This window comes from Xyrauchen texanus, chromosome 40 (assembly GCF_025860055.1).
Source record: "Xyrauchen texanus isolate HMW12.3.18 chromosome 40, RBS_HiC_50CHRs, whole genome shotgun sequence".
NCBI classification, from domain to species: Eukaryota; Metazoa; Chordata; class Actinopteri; order Cypriniformes; family Catostomidae; genus Xyrauchen; species Xyrauchen texanus.
In genome coordinates, this window is record NC_068315.1 from 35,938,636 (window position 1) to 35,959,751 (window position 21,116).

The 21,116-nt window shown below is 42.2% G+C and overlaps 1 protein-coding gene across 2 annotated transcripts in view; it reads right to left on the reverse strand.

Annotated features, from left to right (window-relative positions):
* Positions 1 to 21,116, reverse strand: part of LOC127633544 (retinoic acid receptor alpha-A) — a 324,627-nt gene that overhangs the window by 262,207 nt on the left and 41,304 nt on the right. The window contains exon 1 of one of the 2 annotated variants that reach the window (XM_052112719.1): positions 14,339 to 14,365. The exons of the other annotated variant lie outside the window; for it this stretch is intronic. The gene's annotated coding sequence lies outside the window, so the exon portion shown is untranslated. Of the gene's footprint in view, positions 1 to 14,338; positions 14,366 to 21,116 lie in introns of those variants that run through there. 2 annotated transcript variants of the gene reach the window in all.

Genomic DNA, 21,116 nt, shown 5'->3' on the forward strand with positions numbered 1-21,116 from the left:
TGTTGTGGCAGGGCGGAGGGCGGGGCCGGGTTGTGATTGTACACACCCGGTCCCTTATCAGGCTAATCAGGCCGATGGCAGACAGTGGTGCGACGAGAGAGAGATGGCATGTCCGTCATGTGTGTGTTTGTCATTTGTTTAAGCTTATTATTAAAATATGATTTATATTATTAAGCCGGTTCTCACCTCCTCCTTTCCATTGAATACGTTACACTGGTGCCGAAACCCGGAAAGGAGGAGGGATGCCTGTCACGGAGTCCTCAACACTGCCGTCCACCCAGGGAAGCGCCACTGCCATCCACCAGGGGAGGGAGTAAACCGACCGCCCGGGCGTGGTGAACGGCCGCAGTCCGCGAGTGGGGACTGGACTCCCCGACCGCCTGGAGCGATGGAGCCGCTGCCAGGGGCGGAGGAGAGCCCTGCCATCCCCCAGAAACGCGGAGGGGTCGGAGGAAGACCGGCATCCGCGAGGGGGGGAGGGAAGTGTTCCCCAACCGCCTGGAGCGGTAGGACTGCTGCCAGGGGCGGAGGAGTGTCCCCACGAGTCACCGAGAACGCGGAGGAGTATATTCTGACCACCGGGTGTCATGAGTCTGACTACGGTCTGCTCGGAGAGAAGTGTCTGTCGTCTGATTGAGAGGGTGGAGAAGTGATTGAGGACCATGCGACGGTGTATCGGAGAACCGGCGAGTAGGGTTTTTTTTTGTAGGGGGGTAGGGGGTACTACACTGTTACAGGAAGTACCCCTCATTTTAATTATTTCTGTTTCCCTCACCTTGTCACCTCCCTCGTCCAGGTAGATGGGGATGACCTGCCAGCAGACCAGGCTTAAAGCACGCCCTCCCCCAGGGAAAGGGGGGGGGGTACGTCAGGCCGGGGGCTCCCCAGCATGACAGAACGAGGGAGGAATGTGACAGGGCGGAGGGCGGGGCCGGGTTGTGATTATACACACCCGGTCCCTTATCAGGCTAATTAAGTCTCCGAGAGGGATAAAGGCCGATGGCAGACGGTGGTGCGACGAGAGAGAGATAGTTTACGGACATGTCCGTCGTGTGTTTGTGTCGTTTGTTTAAGTTTATTATTAAAATATTATTTATATTATCAAGCCGGTTCTCGCCTCCTCCTTTCCATTGAACTATGTTACAATTGTTAAAAAAATATTTCAATATAGGTCTTTTTTGCACCAAAAGTGATCGTGTCGCTTTAGAAGACATTAACATAACCGCTGGAGTCATATGGATGATTTTTATGCTGACTGTCTGTGATTTCTGGAGCATCAAAAGAGAAATCTCCATTCACTTGCATTTTAAGGACCTACTGAGCTGAGATATTGTTATATTTTTCCTCAAATGTGTTCTGGTGAAGAAAGTAAGTCATACACACCTGGGATATCATGCGCGTGAGTAAATAATGAGAGAATTTGAATTTTGGGGTGAATTAACCATTTCGGTTTCAGACCGATTACAAACACAACGTAACACATTTAACAGTCTCGAGATGCCCAACTCTAGAGGGCAAAAATTTAGGGATTTGTTTCAGACTATATAGTGTATAGGCCTATATAGTATAGTGAACTAGACTATAGTGAACTACAAGAAGAGTAAGGGGTGAACAAGCTAGGATTGTTTCATGTTGACTGAATTTGTCAATCTATGTTCATCTAAAGTCTGAAATTTTTTTGTTCAACGATAAAGCAAGTTGCTGGTTTAAGTATGTAAAATGTTTTGGTATATCTTTTGTGTGCATCTTAGCATCTTGTAAAGAAGTTATGCTGGAGAATGGAAATGTTTGTTTGCTGTTTGGTTTGAAGTATTTTATGTTACACGAGGCTTTTTGGATGTTTATATGCAATATTTGGTTTATATGTTTGTATAGGGAGTATTTTGTTCTTTTGGTGGATTAAAACTGACCTGTGGAAGTTCTTACAGGAAGATTTCGCTACCACATCGAACCCGTTTAAAGTTTGCCTGCCATCATCAACGGTTTTCATCACATAAACTGGATTACTTCACTCATATCCTCTTTAATGAGTAAATTGAGACTGGACTTCTCTGAGACTCAAATATTGGTACTTGCTTTCAATTATTTCATTTTAATTTAGCATTTATTTTATTTTCAGTTTGAATGTTTAGATTTGTATCCGATTCAAAATATCATCATTAAATGCCTCAAAATACCTAGGTGAATGTTTACGTCAGTCCGTCAGTCCGTCCCCCCTTTCTTTGTATGTAATTGTTGAGAATATAAATGACCATAGAGACGGTTATAGAGTCACACCTGATAGTAATTCAGAGCACTGTCTTAAAAGCTTTGACCACAGATGTTGAAAGCCTGTTCAAAGTAGAATGAGGTCATCAAAGCTTCACCCAGCATCATGCCATTTTACCTGAAAGATTTGCAAAAGATTTGGATTTGAGCTCCTATTGAAGAGCTTAAATTCCAAATCATACACATTACTTCCAGGATTTCTGGGGAGTTTCGCACCACTGATTCAACAGATTGGATTATCTGAACTGTTAATGCGGCTCTTATTCAAGTCTGCCGGAGCACAAGTGAGTTAGTTTGATTCAGCTGTAGTTGGTTAGGCGTTGGGTCGATGCCATCATACTGAGAATTAGACATTAACCACAAACACATTAATTGTCTTTCAGTAGAGTGGATAAATACTGAACTGTTTATCCATTAAACAACCAACGACCGCGGCGGACGGATTACAAGCTGTTCACCATGTCTCTGAGTGATACATTTAATTGTTGCCTTCTCTCCCACGATCGCTAAAACTTACCGAATGCAGGGAAATACTTTTTCATATGAGGAAAGTGCAATCTGGTTGGTTAGGGTTAGGTTTAGGGTTAAAGTATAGTTTCTCCACCCAATCGAAAATGGCTTTTTTCGTGCATATAACAAAGGTTTGTGTAATTTGCGAGCAGGAAGCACAAAATGAGTAAACGTGCCTCACACTTTAGGACATGTTTTTGCATTCAAAGACAAAACTCAGACTGCAGGGGTCTCGAGACAAGTTTTTCAAAGTTTCAAACTACTGTTAACATGACAAAGCATCCTAAAAACACAGTGTAATCCCAGTCTCTCTTTTCCCTCTAAATCCCATTCTGTTTCTCTTTCCATCTCCAGTGTGACAGTTACTTTTTCTTTATGGGCCTATGTGACCCTTGAACTCACTTCCTTTTTCGGTGGGGAGTTTGTTTCCTGTGCTGGTTGTACTCGAAGTACATATCCTCCTCTCCCTCTCTCTCTCTCTCTCACATACACACACACACAACAAACGCAGCGCACACACACACACACACACACACCTTTCTGGAATTTTCACAAGGCTCTCCATCAAGAAGGAATGGATTAGTACAGCACAGGAATAGTGTATAACAGTTCCAGCTTTGAGCATGAAGCTTAACTTATTAATAGCTGCTCTTCTCCCTGCTGCTCTCACCAAACACACACACATCTCTGATCACTGCCACACTTTACCCTCAACTGAACCCTGCTTTTAAAAAAGAATCTGCCAAATCCTTGTCTCTTGCTGTGCTTGAGGCTGGAGGTTGCATAAGTCTTGTCTGTGGATTGCAGAGCTTGTCCTGATTGCTGGAAATGGGAGATAATAACATTATAGTGCGAATTCACTAAACAGTTGCACCACTTTTATGTGTGGTATTTCAGCCAAAAAGCTGTGTCTTATTCACTAACCACCTGCAATCTAGTTTATGCAGGGGCAATCAGGGCTGAAATAGCGCTGCATCTTAAATCAGGTCAATGGGCCTCATTCATGGAACTTATGTACATATATGAGAAATTGGGAGTAATACGTATAAAATTGACTTTTCCAAATCCACAGACTTGCAAATTCTATGTACATCCCAGCTTTGTCAGTTAAATGTGTGTATGTTAATAAATTCTAATCATTCGTAAATTGGATGTGAGTACACGTTCATTCACAACTATTAAAATCCACGCCGACAAATTACAAATGACAACCTTAAAAGGATGACATCACATAGGTGAGTATTAGGATTTCAACATGTCTAAACAAAAGAGGCTAAAGAAGAAAAACATTTCGGATGTAGAAAAATACATTTTACTGGCTTGTACACTCAAAATGCAACAAGTGTACAAGTGGTATATCAGGCCCCAGAAAAAAGGAAGTTTGGCAGCAAGTTACAGATGCTGTTATCACAATTTCATCTATTATTCAAACAGTCCAGTATGTTAAAAGAAAATGGTTCAACATGAAGCTTGACTGTAAAAAAACAAATTAGCTCACATCAACAAGAACTTACACAAACTGAAGGAGGACAGCCATCAGCAAGCTTATCCATCTCCAATGAATCCATTGTTAGCATTATTAGTGAAACCACTCTTTCAGGTTGTGGCAGAATGATCCACCTCTCATTGTTGCCCCGCCTCTTAGGGTTGTCTTTCAGCCAGACTCACAACAGGAGTGGGCTGGTGAGAGGAGAGTTACACATGATGAGGCACACCTGATGTGAAAGGAGCCTCATTAACGTGCCACAAAAACACAGAGCACGCCTCTCTTAGGAAAGCCAGCTTCTATCTCCATGTGTGCTCACACTGGCATCCTTTGCAGGTCCAGGAACGGAGTGGGCAATGTCCAGCGTGGATTAGATGTGTCGCCAGACACACAGCGCGAAACCCCCGATGCAAATCAGATGGAACGCCTGGTATTGGAGCACGAGTTGCCGCCTACTGGCCAGGATGCCGGGCCACTATTCCCCTCAAGCGATGAGGCCAAGGGAAGCCGGACTGCTCGAGTGAAATCACAGCACCATGTGCTTCAGAACCACCAGGGGAGCACAAATTATATTTGGACCTTCTGACCTTCTGACCTTTGGACCTCCCCTCTCTGCACTCCCTGCCTTCACATAGCCCCAGTGCACCATGAGAGTGCACCATGAGGATGCCATATTTCACTTTATTTTGGACACTAATTCCCCCATGGACACTTTATTCTCTTTTTTGGACATTTTATGTTTAGTATTATTTCTAATAAATGCCTCTCTGAGGCCTGACACCACGGCCACTGTGTCTATCTCTTGCTCACACCGCCACACATGGTATAATTCCCGATGGTGACAGTGATAGGCCCCCCCCTTTGAGCTGGAAGTCTCTGCTTCAATTGTAGAGTGCTTCAATTGTTTTTTCCTGATAAAACAGTACCCCAGATCATGTATAAGTGGATCATATAAATTTGCTTTTAAATCAAGGTCTTATACATTAAGGCTAGATATCCCTATTTTATAAATTGAATGATTTTGGTCCATTTCGAAGAGGTGAAGCAAAACTACATAGTTTTGAAGTGTACTCTAACTCATTTTATCATATTAATTGATGAAATCAACTAAATGATATCATGTTAAATTGAATTTATTTTTAGATAATCAAAAGATAATCAACTGCCAACTGCGTCATCCCACATGGCCAATGAAAAGGCAACTGGACCTGTTCAGCCCGCACCAACCTGCATATCTACCTCTGTGCAGAATAGACAGTTGAGTCCAGCAATGCTGGACAAGCAAGATAAAATTTGTGAAGCTGTGCTGGCAATACGTGACACATTAAAAGAAACAAATGCAAGCTCAAGAGAAATACTGTATGTGGCCCAATTTAATGGACAAAAATGTCGCAGCACAACTGCAGCTAGTGATATGTCCACGGTTCAGCGTAGCAACCTTGAAGTTGCAGTGCCACGCTCAGGTGGAAGTGGACCCACTGGGACTGGCAGGATATGTTCCATGGAAATGTTTTATAGGACACAGCAGGCCAGAACTATTTTGCAAACCCTCTCTCATCTGTATAATTGTGTACCATCTGATCCAAAACGCCGGTCCAAACACGCCTACAACTCTTTAAGATCCTGTTCGTGCATTACAAAATGGACAGTTATTGCATGCACTTCATTGTATGCCAGTGGGTTTATCAGTAGGGTCATGATGTCAGGGTATAACTGTTGTCACGTAAGTGTGTGAAACAGCAAAGTAGGCTTACACACAAGAACATTACCATATGTATACCTTGCATATCAATTAACTAGCCATATCTTACAGCAACATTGTCCAATGTGCACCAACCGAGCTGTGCCAAAGGATGAAACTACATTAAGGAGTGCACATTTCACACCACAAATCAATTGCTTGTTGATGGAATGGTTTTTCCTATTCAGGAATGCAAATACATTATTTGATGAAGCCTTGATGTGAATATGTGTGCAGTCAATTGCACCGATGATGTTGGGCAGGTTTGCAATGTCAAAGAAACTCTGCTTGACCTTCAGCTGGTGAATAATATTGTAGAGGAACTTCACATATTGAGGCATTAGGTGTACTGAGAGATCCCTCACTTGTCTGCAATCTCCTGCTGGAATGATCCTGTAGCCAAAAAGCCAAGCATCTAGAACATGTACAGAAATGCTGTGGGATCTTCTGGACTCTCTTCTCAGGTTTAGCTATAGTATACTGCCTATATGTATAAGAACTGGTCTGGGTAGTCCAGGGCCAGATGAAAGATATGGGCAATTGGGCCCAGGGGCACCACGTCCAGGGGGGCACAACGCCACCAAATTAGTAAAATTGTCTAAGGTCCGTTTTTAATTGAATGTTATTAAAGTTTTTCAGTATCATTAATCAGGTGTAAATTATTATCTAGAGGTCCAGACCGCTACCAAAATGCATGGTGCTGTCACATGGAACATGTATTTCGGAGCAATAACGTTGCGTTATCTACTTGTGTTTTTTATTTAGCAGAAATATATCGGCTATATGACTGTCAGGAATTCAAGCCACACAAGTTGTAGTTAGTGAAACCAAGTGCGAGAGCGTTTACTGAGATTTACAGGGTTTACAAAGTAAGATCAATGGTACAGGTGATATCACACAGAAGAGAAGCTTCACAAACTGAAGAGGGATTCACAAGTTTAATGTCCTCAGAGGTCAAGTCAAGTCAAGTCAAGTCAAGTGGTTTTTATTGTCGTTTCAACCATATACAGTTAGTACAGTACACAGCAAAACGAGACAACGTTCCTCCAGGACCATGGTGCTACATAAAAACAACAAAGGACCAACATAGGACCACATGAGACTACACAACGAAATAAAATACCTATATAAACTACCTATATATACCTATATAAAGTGCACGTGCAAACATGTGCAAAAAGTACAGGACAGTACAACAAATTACTGACAATGAACAGGACAATAGACAGTGCAGCACCGACCAGTACTCAGTGCAAAAAGATGACAGTTTCTAAAATGTAAACATAACATACTATGAGATAATGTTCTATGCACATAGCAGTTATTGAGGTAGCAGACAGTTATAAGTGACAGTAATTAAAGTGCAACTCAGGACACGTGTGTGTCAAACCAGTCTCTGAGTATTGAGGAGTCTGATGGCTTGGGGAAGAAGCTGTTACACAGTCTGGCTGTGAGGGCCCGAATGCTTCGGTACCTCTTGCCAGACGGGAGGAGGGTAAAGAGTTTGTGTGAGGGGTGTGTGGGGTCAGTCCACAATGCTGGTTGCTTCATGGATACAGTGTTTTTTGTAAATGTCTTTGATGGAGGGAAGAGAGACCCCAATGATCTTCTCAGCTGTCCTCACTATACTCTGCAGGGCTTTGCGGTCCAAAACGGTGCAAGTCCCAAACCAGGCAGTGATGCAGCTGCTCAGGATGCTCTCAATAGTCCCTCTATAGAATGTAGTGAGGATGGGGGTTGGGAGATGTGCTTTCCTCAGCCTTCGAAGAAAGTAGAGACGCTGCTGGGCTTTCTTGGTGATAGAGCTGGTGTTGAGGGACCAGGTGAGGATCTCCGCCAAGTGAACACCAAGGAATTTGGTGCTTTTGACGATATCCACAGAGGAGCCGTCGATGTTCAGCGGAGCGTGTTCACCTTGTGCTCTCCTAAAGTCAACAACCATCTCTTTTGTTTTGTCGACATTCAGGGACAGGTTGTTGGCTCTACACCAGTTCGTTAGTCAGCTGCACCTCCTCTCTGTATGCTGACTCGTCGTTCTTGCTGATGAGACCCACCACGGTCGTGTCATCAGCTGAACTTGATGATGTGATTCGAGCTGTGCATTGCTGCACAGTCGTGAGTCAGCAGAGTGAACAGCAGTGGACTGAGCACACAGCCCTGGGGGGCCCCAGTGCTCAGTGTGGTGGTGATGGAGATGCTGTTCCCGATCCGGACTGACTGAGGTCTCCCAGTCAGGAAGTCCAGGATCCAGTTGCAGAGGGAGGTGTCCAGGCCCAGCAGGTTCAGCTTTCCAATCAGGTGCTGGGGAATGACTGTGTTGAATGCTGAGCTGAAATCTATGAACAGCATTCGAACGTATGAGTCCTTATTGTCTAGGTGGGTGAGGGCCAGATGGAGGGTTGTGGTGATGGCATCGTCCGTTGAACGGTTTGAACGATACGCAAACTGCAGTGGGTCTAGTGAGGGGGCAGCTGGGTCTTAATCTGCCTCATGACGAGTCTCTCGAAGCACTTCATGATGATGGGTGTAAGTCGCGACGGGACGGTAGTCGTTGAGGCAGGACACTGAAGACTTCTTTGGCATGGGGATGATGGTGGTGGCCTTGAAGCACCTTGGAACGACGGCGCTGCTCAGAGAGATGTTGAAGATGTCGGTAAGAACATCTGCTAGCTGGTCTGCACATCCTCTGAGCACTCTGCCAGGAATGTTGTCTGGTCCAGCAGCCTTCCGTGGGTTGACTCTACGTAGAGTTTTCCTCACATCTGCCGTGGTAAGACAGAGCACCTGGTCGTTGGGAGGAGGGGTGGACTTCCTCGCCATCACGTCTTTCTGCACTTCAAACCGAGCGAAGAAGTCGTTCAGCGCATCTGGAAGGGAGGCATCTTTGTCACAGGCAACTGATGTTGTCCTGTAGTTGGTGATGGCCTGGATGCCCTGCCACATGCGCCGCGTGTCACTGCTGTCCTGGAAGTGACTGTGGATTCTCTAGGCGTGAGTGCGCTTTGCCTCTCTGATTGCCCGTGACAGTTTGGCCCTAGCTGTTCTTAGGGCTGCCTTATCGCCTGCTCTGAAGGCGGAGTCTCGGGACCTCAGCAGCGTGCGCACCTCTGCAGTCATCCACGGCTTCTGGTTGGAGCGTGTGGTGATGGTCTTGGAGAAAGTGACATCATCAATGCACTTGCTGATGTAGCTGGTCACTGATGCTGTGTATTCCTCCAAGTTGGTAGAATCGCCATATGTTGCAGCCTCCCTGAACATGTGCCAGTCAGTACACTCAAAACAGTCCTGAAGAGCAGAGATGGCTCCTGCTGGCCAGATAGGTTTAATGTATCAGGCGAAACAAAGGTAAATTAGAGATCGGGTGATGAGGAGCAGTGCGCTGAGGGAGGTGCAGAGCCCGAGGGATGCGTGACAATTACAACATTTTCAGACATACCTGAGTTTGCTGGTATGCACGGGCACAGCCAATTAATTCAGATATCAACCCTTTATTTATTTCAGACCATTTTGGAGGAGTAAATTAGCAACAAACTTTCATTTTTGGGTGAAATATTCCTTTAAAACCTATTCACTAAAATTCACAAACTAAGGAATAGGTGGAAAACTTAAGGTAAGATAAAGATGGAGCTTTTTTTTATCTTGATGTGATGGGTGTCATGTTTTATCCACCTTTTACCTACATCCCGTGATACTTGAAAATGTGGGCATTACTTCCGTTATCAAGTAAACACAGTTGATGTTGTTGTGGCATATGTCCATTCATTCTTTCCTTTCGGTGTTGGAATTTGAGGAGAGGGTCTCTGATATCATGGTGACACACATCAATCACTATGTCAGTGTGTTACTGAATGACAATAAACTGTAAAAAGTAATGAAGACAAAGATAGCGCAAACAAAGCCTGTTTCTCCTAAAGTCGCACATCTCGGTTTTATCTAAATGATCGGTTGTTTTAGTGGAGTATCGGTGTTAGTTCAGCTTCAGATGTGTGTGCTTGTCATCTTATCACCCTGCACATTGATATTAGACAGAAACTGAGAAGAGCTGTGACGTTCCTGTCCTTGGGTATTTCATTGATTGATCAAGATGTCCGATCGGTAATTTCCTTATAAATTCGCTGCCATCCGGGACGGATCAGGACGGCATTTAAATGTGATGTGGACACATGCTTTTTGACTACATCTGTATGTGTTTTTGTGATCCAATCACAAGACGTTTTGCACCACTTTACAACTATATTTAGCGCTGACCGTTTGCAATCAGATCATCCGAAACGCGTCTTAATACCAGCTGTAAATGGGGTCTAAAATGAATGCATTCCGAGCTAGTGAATGCTACAGAGCGGCTTCCGGCGGAAGTGGTACCCACATTCGTTTCCCCAGTAAGTAAATCTTTGTAATCTTTTCATTTAAAATGCAAATTTGGTATATAAAACAGCAATTAAACATGCCATTAAGAACAACAATACAGCTTATCTTTTGACCTGTTTTGTAATGTAGTATAATGCTTCAATAATACTGTATACAGTGATAAAAGCTTCATCAGTTATCATAGAGGTCATCTGAAACTGGCAGGATCACTGGCTAGACTCACGAACAACACAACAGACACACACAACATCCAATATATACACAAAACACAGCACCTGAGAGGCCAGGCCTCCTCCTCTTCGCTGCTGCTGCATCATGCGGGTCCTCCGCGAGCATAAACACATCCATCAGAATGAACAGCAGCAGACAGATGTGTCTACATATCCGCAGGAAGTGTTACCACACACACTCTGTGCAAAGATGTAGAATTCACACCCGACAGGGAGCTATAAACACTACGTGATGTGACTTTTAAACATACTGCGTGCTGAAGTGTGTATTTTCACACTTCAGATTCAAAATAAATTAAATACAACTTTTAGGACCTAATTATGGGTCTTGTGTTTCACTACCACTGTGAAAGAACTTTATTGGCTTATTTGTTTTTTTGAGAGCAGACATAAGTTTTGTTTCTGTGATCACAGCTACTGTAATTATCATCCTGAATTAATATGGCTGCAATGAATAAAAAGCAAACTATAGGAAAGGAAATACACGTGGTCCTGGAAGAAAGAGATTATATGGATATCCAGGGACTCAGACAGACGGTTTGTTGCCAGATTCAGTCCAGATATCAGCTGGTCCATTGTCCTGTATTTGAGGCAGTCCTGATGATCTCTTGACAAGGATACACACTCAGCTCGAGCAAATCATTCCCATTGGAGCGACCGGAGAGCGAATCCTGCCCCGCATCTTTAATAGTCTTCATGACTGTGTTGTGTTCCGATAAGTGCTGCTGACTTGCAGGTCTGGATAGTGCTTTGCAGTGGATTGTGTTGTGTATTCCAGCAGCAGATCAGAGGAATTCAGTTTCACAATGGCACCAGAGCACAAGGAGAAGCAGACTCTGGCACACACACAAGATATTGGCAAGAACCTTCAAATCTATTTATGAATTGATGTAGTTCAGCACTGCATATTGCTGATAAAAAGAATTTACATTGAGAGCATTTCTTGCAATCTTTTATTGTACACTAAATTGTTGCACAATACAACAATTTATTGACTTATTATGTGGATCTCTGGGATAATTTGTTCAAAATTGTATTTTTGTTTAATAGTGCTAAACTGCATAATTGACTGTTTTCCTATGGAAACAAATCACCTATACTTTGAGGGTTTAATGTGTCTTATCACTACAAACTTCTCACACAACACAGTCATCAATATTTCATAAGTGGAATAAGTCCTTATAATGATACAAAACCTCTCATTTCATGTCAGTATACATTATAAGGGATAATATGAAGTCAGCCGGTCATTATCGCTAAATATAACCTGACTGGGTAATCAGGAACCGACTCGAAGCGGAGCGGATGACTCTTGTATCACCCTGTCGGGTTTATATTGTGAGGACAAGTGGCTAACTGTACATTATCCCACTTATTACAGGTCTACTAACCAAATAACATAAAATATTGATTTGCGTTGAAATTCTGTAATTATGTAGGAAGAAAGGAATCAAAGAGTCTCTGGAAATAGCGGAGTTCTGTTTATTTTGTAATTAATGAATGTCTGACTCTTCATTATTCATCTTATTACAAGACTGCTTGCCAAATAAATAAATGCACATGAAACACTGATTTGAGTTGAAGATTGCACAGTGATCCGAGAAGTCCTTAAGATGACTCGAAATACCTGGATGAGCTGCATGATACGTGAATGTTCGGTTGTTTCTGAGAAATATCAGACCACTAGAAGCCGCCATTGACCAATCAGAATGGAGTATTCCAGAGAGTCGTGTAATAATCTGGCTGACTGGGCATTGACGAGTAGACAACACTACTCGATTAATAAAGTAGCTCATTACTGGAAAAGCTTCCATACTTGGAAATGAAGTTGCACCTGGTCAAAATTATATTGTTGAGAGAAAAAAGTTAATGCGACCTTTAGTTTTTTATAAGTCGCATCTGTACAAGTGGCACAGACAGTCTGACAGAGGTTTCATATGGCAAGCAATAGGAACCGGAATTCGTCGACTTCCCTACAGCCGCTCAGCATGTTAAGTCACTCTGTGAAGATTCATTAACTTTATCGTCTGTCTATCTATGGATATTTCTGATGTTTGCAAACTTGTTTGCTATGCATTAATTATCCGGTTCACCGACTGATTGTTTTTACTGTGAAATGAGTGTAATGACATGCATTTTGTGGGCATGTGAAGGGTTGCATTTGACAGCGGTCTAGAGTTTGTTAGAACTAGAATGTTTTGATGGGACAGAATATATAAACTGGTTGCATAAAGTACTTTGTAATGGCAAAATACTTTAAAATGCTACTACCATCTCTATGACTGATGTTTTCATCTGTTTGTAAGCATATTTTTGTGTGTTTAATTGGCCGATGTCATGTCTAGATATGTTTTTGGTCATGTTTTTATTTTGAAAAGTTTTGTTCCCATTTCCTAGTCATGTGATGTCCATGTTTATGTGTCTTGTTTTCATTGGTTCGTAGTCTTGTTATTGGTTCTTTCATGTAATTGGTTTATGCTTATTGTCTTGTTGTCTTGTTTAGAGTTCTGTTTGTTCATTGGCTTATGTTTCCCCATGTCCATGTATTTAAGCCCTCATGTTTGCCATTGTCATTGGCTGAGTATTGTTGGTGTAGTGTCATGTTTAGTCATAGTCAAGTCCAGTTTAATTACACATAAATTACATAAATTAGTCACTTTGGGCTAAAAGTCACAGGACCTTTCAGATGATAAAAAAACAAGATTTACAGTATATTCAGAAAACAAAAGTACTCTGTTTTGAAAACAGCTGAGCTATTGTCACGCTCTTGATAAAGTTTGTTAGGTTAGTAGCTTTGCAACTTTAGTTAGTCCACTGCAGACAAGTCAGCTTTAATCATTCAGAAAAGAGATCAAGAGAAAGACACACACATTTTGATCAAATCAGACAGAATGGGGGGTTTGGGGGACACCTCCTTAAACATCCAAAAGCTAAAAACATTTCAAAACATTTACATGATGATGATTTATTCATAAATGGAACCCTCAAAGCCACACCCCGCATATCACAGTGCACACCATGTTTTCTCAAATTTAGTCATTGGGAACAGACACTTACATGCCTAAACAGAGAGCAACACTGCAGTAAGACTGAATGGCACCGCAGATTTGTCAAGCTCTGAATCTTTTGTTACGGGGTTGTTAGGTTCAAATCTAAGCCGCATGAGATGACTCTATCCGCCTCATGTGACCCTGAGTGTTATGGATCCTTCACCCTGCAGCGGAATGCAGTCGTTATTTCTCTTTTGAGTCCTGTTCTGTTCACACTGATGGGTATGTTCAATAAATTCGAGTGCCATTTTTGCATGCACTGTCTGCATTAAATTAGCACCTGATATACTGATAAATCAGGTAACGGCAAACACATACCCAAATATCTGTGATGAGTACAATTTGCATGACGGAAATCCCAATCTTACAGGCTTGTTCTGAGTACTAGGTTAAAGATGCAGCAGAATTGAGCTGGGCGGTATGCCGATATACTATATTGTGATGATGGTATAAAGTGTCAACTGGTAAAGATTTATTTATACTGTTTATTTCACTGTATATAAATATCAGTGCTAGTTAAACACACAGAATAAGGGACGACTCTGAAATAGGTCAAATGCAGGTGGAAGAATTGATTTTTGCATTAAGGTGCTGTTTTCTCAAGTTCTAATCACTTTACATTCAGAGAGAAAATTAGGAAGAGCTTGTTAAGCAAATGCAGCGTTCTATGTAGTGTGAAACTGACCCTCTGCTTTACGCTCCACTGTCATTAGTTACTGTTGCTGATGCCATCAGGTTTTCCTACCGGTATTCCGTACTTCTGCAAACAAAGAGCGAGAAGCGATAAGCGACTGAGTAAATTACCACAGGACTAATTGAATAACACCTGTGGGGTTATAGCACATTTATAGCTAGTAGGCTATATTCAGTTGTTGCCAAAAAGGTTTCCAGATTTCAATGGAAGTCTTAAAGGGATCAGTAAATCACCCTCTTGCCATCCCAGATGTGTCTGACTTTCAGTGACATTCACTTGCTTCGTATGGATGTACAGAGCAGAAATATTCTATAAATCTTAATTTGTGTTCTGCAGAAGAAAGAAAGTCACACACATCTGGGAAGCATCAGGGGGCGTAAATGATGAGATAATTTTCATTTTTGGGGGAACTGTCCCTTTAATACAAAACAAATATTTGATGATGAAGGGATTTGCTTCATAATCAAAGCAAACACTTTGTATTCAACTAGAGAAAAGCCTCACATTTAGCTGGGATTGAAAACTGATCATATGTTTTCATATTTTATAAAAAAAGATCACATGTTAGTTTTAATAATTATGTATTTATTGATAAAGCTGGATGTACCATTATACTACTTTGACATCATTTTGAATTATAATGATTTTTTCAGAAGTTTTTGAATCACTTTCCATCAAATGTGTAGGTTATATCGTCATTACGCCCAACATTTCAAGGATATCACAAAAGGATTTTTGCTCATCGGCTGAAATTGTACACTGTTCCATCAACTCCACAACATGATCAAAGTTTCTGTCTATTAGTTCATAAGACTTTGCACAAAACAATGCAAAAATACATTTTCACACAGAAATGCATCTGTTTTAGCCAGCTAAATTTATCTTCTCTATGAGAACAAAACCATCATGGGAAGAGGTCAATCCAAAGATACTAACTGAGACTTTTGATCAAACCCAAAGTTGCTTATCGGCCAAATCAAAAGAGACCATTCCAAGTCCCAGTGATCTTCAGATCTTTAGACTATATTCATAATTCTGACCACTCAGTGAAGTAACAGCACACCTCTCCTCATCGAAACACATTATTTGAGGTATCATTAATGTCACAATCTGCACCACAAATAGTGTGGAATGAATTAAGTGCCAAATTTGAATTCTTAGTGCACAATAACACTAATGAAAGTGGAAAATTCTTCACTTCTCTCTAAACTAGTAAAGATCCCAAAACTTTGTGCAAAAAGACAAGCATCCCTTTCCATTAGCAGTGGCAGCTGCCTCTCGTCTATCTGAAGACATGCACAGGACCGAGCCAGAGGTCACAGAGGTCACAGGACCGAGCCAGAGGTCAGAGAGTTTACCTTTTTAGGGCATTTATCAATCCCCCACAAAGATGTGCAGACAAGAATTCAGATATATCATAATGTCAACACTGGGAGCACATTATGCTTTTTGATTACTTCTATGCTGCCTTGGAGCTTCAAAATTCTGGTCACCATTCACTTACAGAGCAGAGATATTCTTCTAAAAATCTTCATTGTGTTCAGCAGAAGAAAGAATCTTGGATGGCATGAGGGTGAGTAAATGATGGGAGAATTTTTCACCCATTTTTGGGCGAACTATCCCTTTGACATTGACAAGGCATCAGAACGACATACAAATAAACGAAGCAAAAACTCCAGTCTACCAAGTGTTTCTACATAAACTAACTCTTATAAAAGAGTTACAGAAGAATTGGTTTCGTAATGCTGATATTCACGTATCTGCGAGTAGGCGAAAGAACATTTTTGTGACAATCATTCACCTCCCCAACCGAGCATCTCAAAAAACATTTCACTAAAAGATCTGTTTGTCGAAATTCCCCTGAGAAATCAACATTCACTAATGAATTACCGTATCAATTCCAAAACAATTACAGAAGAACGAGTGCGTGTGGACAGAACTGTTGCATTTTGAGATATGACGTGGATTTACTACACAAGACGGCATTGTGCCCAGGCATCACAAAATTAGACTGAGATGAGAAACATGCAAACCGCAATTAAAAATGTGGAGGAAGACGTTCACAGCCCTCGTAAAATGCCACAGATATGTCAAACATCACAAAAAAAGCATCGCCTGACACATTTGCTATTGTGCCAAACTTTTAGCAGCAATTTGTCAGCGTTGATTTGCACAACTTCTCGTGGGTTGCTGTGGTTTCTGTCAGAGATGTGTGCGAGGCGGCAGAGTTAATGGGAGTTTAAAAATGAATTATGGCAGGGAATTTGATGAAGGCACTATTGAAAGCTGTGTGGTGGGTGTACCGAACATCAGGGAGTGATACATTTTCACATGAGCGAGCGCGACTCTGGGGTTCGCTTTACCATGCATTGATTGTGTCCCATTAAAAAGAAGTTGTTTTTAAAAAAGCTCCCTGAGAAGGACGAAACGACTTGTTCTGTAATTTACAGTTTCACCAGGAATATTTGGAGGTTGATCCAGTTGGATTGTCCAAATGTCCCCAGTGAGAGGGGTGCTCCACAGCTGGGATGGACAGGACACACAACAACCTTTCTGGCTGTTTTGGTCTTTAGGCTTGCTTTTTTTCAATCTGTTTATTGCACTTCGGTTAATTGCATTAAAAATGGAAAGGCGTGTTATGCATCGACATACTCGGCATAGTTAAAACAGCTTGTGCATGTGTGACAGCATAACCATGGTGATGAGGCTATATTATTTTTTTTAAATGAGTTCTGCTACACTTTCATAGAAACTTCAATATATCTGTTAACTTTTATTACACAGGGAAAATAAAGTATTGTCTAAATTACAGCATATTAATTAAAGGTGCAGTATGTAAGATTCAGAAACCCTTGTTATTAATGACACCTGTGGCCATTAAGTGAGCTTGTGCTCATGCACACACTCCATAGGGACACAAGCGAGCGAGCATCGACCAAATCAATGACGTAACGTACAAAGAGGCATAAATCAGTCTACAGGCTTTAAGGCAGCCTAGGAAGTCCAGGGAGGGCACATTTTTTAAGTTGCGTTACAAGCCGTTAAAACATTGGCAACATTTTTTTACATATTGCACCTTTAAGGCAAAGTACTAGTTAGTTTGTAATTCCCATTTTTCTCAATGATTCTCAATATTGTTCCACAATCTTTTTTTACAACTGTCATGACAAAGGCAAAGGTGGCTGTAATGCAGTTCAATGGCTTGACAATATAAATAATAGTTATAATGATAAACTTAAACAAAAGATATCACACATGACGGACATGCCCGTAAACGATCTCTCTCTCCCGCACCATCTTCCGCAGTCGGCCTTCATCCCTCTCGTAGGCTTGATTAGCCTGATAAGCGACCGGGTGTGTAGAATCATGACCCGACCCCGCCCTCCGCCCTGCCACAGTGGCTTTGATGTGTAGGCTATGTTGTATATTTTCACTGTGTGTTCGGCATGGCAGATGGTAAAGAACCGAACAGAACTAAACGCCATGAAAATAATTCCAGTTTTTATTTATTTTTAAATGGAACAAGAATTGTGGTAAAGTTATAGGCAAGTTTACACTTTATGGTGCATTCCCGTTATGTCAAATCTACCCTAATTACAACATTCTAGGTGTGTCCCAAACCGCACAATTCTGCACTATTCTACACCATTTTGTAGTGTAAGTAGTGCGAGTAGTACGACACTGAAAATGCAGCAAAAGAAGTGTATTTTAAGTACCCGGATGACGCACTTTTTCAACCGTCAAAACAGAATGTGGAATGTTGGACACTTCGAGCACTGCAAATGCAGCTGGCTTGCCGTATATAGCGGAAGTTACTGGCAGCAATATTGATCTGGCAAAACAATTGTAAATAATGGAGAATATGACAACTAGCCAAACTGAAGTGTGAAGACAGCACCGTACAAAATTTTGTTAAAAGCTTTACCATCATACCATGCTGTGTGAATATCTATATTATTGAGGTATAAGTATTGAACTGAGGGTGGATAGCATGCTAAAGCAAGCAGCAACACAACGCTTGGGTTTGAAAAGTCACTTCCGTCAGCTGTTATCTATGGTGTAGTACAAAAACGTTAAGTGTTCCATTTGGGGTGATGCCACACTTTGAAAATCCATACACTATATGGCTTAGTGCATAGTACATTTTGTAAGTGCATAGTGTGTCATTTGGGACAAAGCTTCAGACTTTTAAAAAGTGTCAATTTCTTCATAGAACCCATGATTACAAGTTGTAAACTCTGACCACGTGTGCCGCACAAGCCCTCAAAAATGAAGCCAAAACGTCTCGATCGCCCCCCCGGTGACTGGTCCTAGTATAGGTCATAAGCCCCGCCTCCCCATGTTATTCAACGGGACATGAGACCAACTTAACAATTAAATTACACTTCACATATCTTTTTTCCAAAGATAGTTTCTGTCATTTACTGTCGTTTCTATCACGTTGATGTCATTTCAAGTGTTTGTTTTCAAAATAAGTTTGTTTTTAGTTATTTGATGCTATAAAAACGGTGCTGTGACATCATGATTGACAGCTGTGATTGACAGGTTCTCTGAGCGAAGTAGTCACTGAAGCACCAACTGACTTTTTTTCGGGATCTTCGGAGGACTGAGGAGATTGGAACTTTAAATTTAATATCTAAATTTCTATAATTAATTATTTCACACCATCATAAGTCAAAAGTCAAAAGTGCAGGGGCGTGTGCTTAAGATTGATTCAGCGAGAGCGAGGCGGGGCCTTGATTTCGCGGCTTTACTTCCTGCTCACTACTGCGCAGGTCTGGTCCCGAAATCCTAACTGCGCAGACTCAAGTCCCAAGATGTCAGCGCCATATCGGGACACTGGCGGCTTCAGTTCTCACCAATGAAAAAGAGCGAAGGGGCGTCGTCCATCTTTTTTTACAGTCTATGACTCTGACTTGACAGTCATGACATCATGCAAAAAGATCCATTATGGAAGCAGCCTCAATGTAGTGAACACACATTTTTGGCATACCATTTTATTATTGACAACCACTGTTTCCTGTTCTTAAACATTTTCCAAGAGAATATAGAGGTGAATTAATGAAAAAATGTATTGATAAATAGTTTGCTGTAATACAAGTTGATTTGACATTATGCGTGTTGCCATCAAAATATAACTTCTGAGGTCCCAGGATGTGAACAGCTCTGAGTAGAATCTCAGACTTACCAACTTGTAATAACTTTAATTTTGACATGATGTGATCACAGCATTATGTCACGTTGACTGAAAACACATTGATTTTGCTATGTTTACGCCGCTCATCCGCACAGGTGCGGAGCTTTCCTTCATAGAAAATTGACTTTTGAAAATGTACGTACAAGTCATTTTCAACCTAAAATGTATTAGTGCGACCGTGGCCTTTGGCTTTGGCTCTGTGTAAATGAAATGCTGCATCAGAGCTGCTTTGCCATTGTCATCATTGCCACATCTTGTTTCCTGTCGCTTACTCACAATAGTCAATGTGACGTGTTAAAGGTGCTTAAAAACAGTACATACAAGGAAAACAAGTTGTGGCAGGGCGGAGGGCGGGGCCAGGTCGTGATTATACACCAGTGTAACGTAGTTCAATGGAAAGGAGGAGGCGAGAACCGGCTTGATAATATAAATAATATTTTAATAATAAACTTAAACAAACACAAACATGATGGACATGTCCGTTAACGATCTCTCTCTCCCGCACCACCGTCTGTCATCGGTCTTTATCCCTCTCGGAGGCTTAATTAGCCTGATAAGGGACCGGGTGTGTATAATCTGACGTACATCCCCCGCCCCCCTCTTTCCCTGGGGGAGGGCGTGCTTTAAGCCTGGTCTGCCGGCAGGTCATCCCCATCTACCTGGACGAGGGAGGGGACAAGGTGATGGAAACATTTCCTGTAACAGTGTAGTACCCCCCCAAAAAAACACTAAAATTTAAACGAGAGGGAAAAGGCCAACGCAGAGCAGCAATGAGAGAGAGAGAGGAGAGAGAGATGAAAAAAAAAAACCTACTCGCCAGTTCTCCGATACACCGTCGCATGGTCCTCGATCACTTCTCCACCCTCTCTGGCGGACGACAGCCGCTTCTCCCCGGGCGGAGTTCTCGGCGACTAGTGGGGACACTCCTCAGCCCCTGGCAGCGGCCCTACTGCTACCCTCGTGGACGTCTTTCTCCGACCCCTCCGCGTTTCTGGGGGATGGCAGGGCTCTCCTCCGCCCCTGGCAGCGGAGGAGGGCCCTCCATCGCTCCAGGCGGTCGGGGAGTCCAGTCCCCACTTGCCTCGCGGACGGCGGCCGTTCACCGCGTCCGGGCGGTCAGTTAGGAGTAATTAAGGATGCTTAATTAGCCTGATAAGGGACCGGGTGTGTATAATCACAACCCAGCCCAGCCCTCCGCCCTGCCACACAAGTCAATTCACAATTTGGTATGCAAATATTATAAGGTCGGTTACATTTTGGATGCTTGACTTTCGATCAATTGGAAGACTTTTAAAGTTGACAAAACCCAAAAATGTCTACAAAACAAAGTTTGTATGAAATCGACTACTTGATTTGTTCGTTTTGCCACTAGTTTAAATGTTGGGTCTGTACCAAAAACTCATGGATCACATGATTTCAGTTGCATGCAAACCCATTCTCATATAAAGTATATGCAACACTGCAAAAAAAGTATTTTTGTCGGGGTCTGGGTAACTCAGCGAGTATTTACGCTGACTATCACCCCTTGAATCGTGAGTTTGAATCCAGGGTGTGCTGAATGACTCCAGCCAG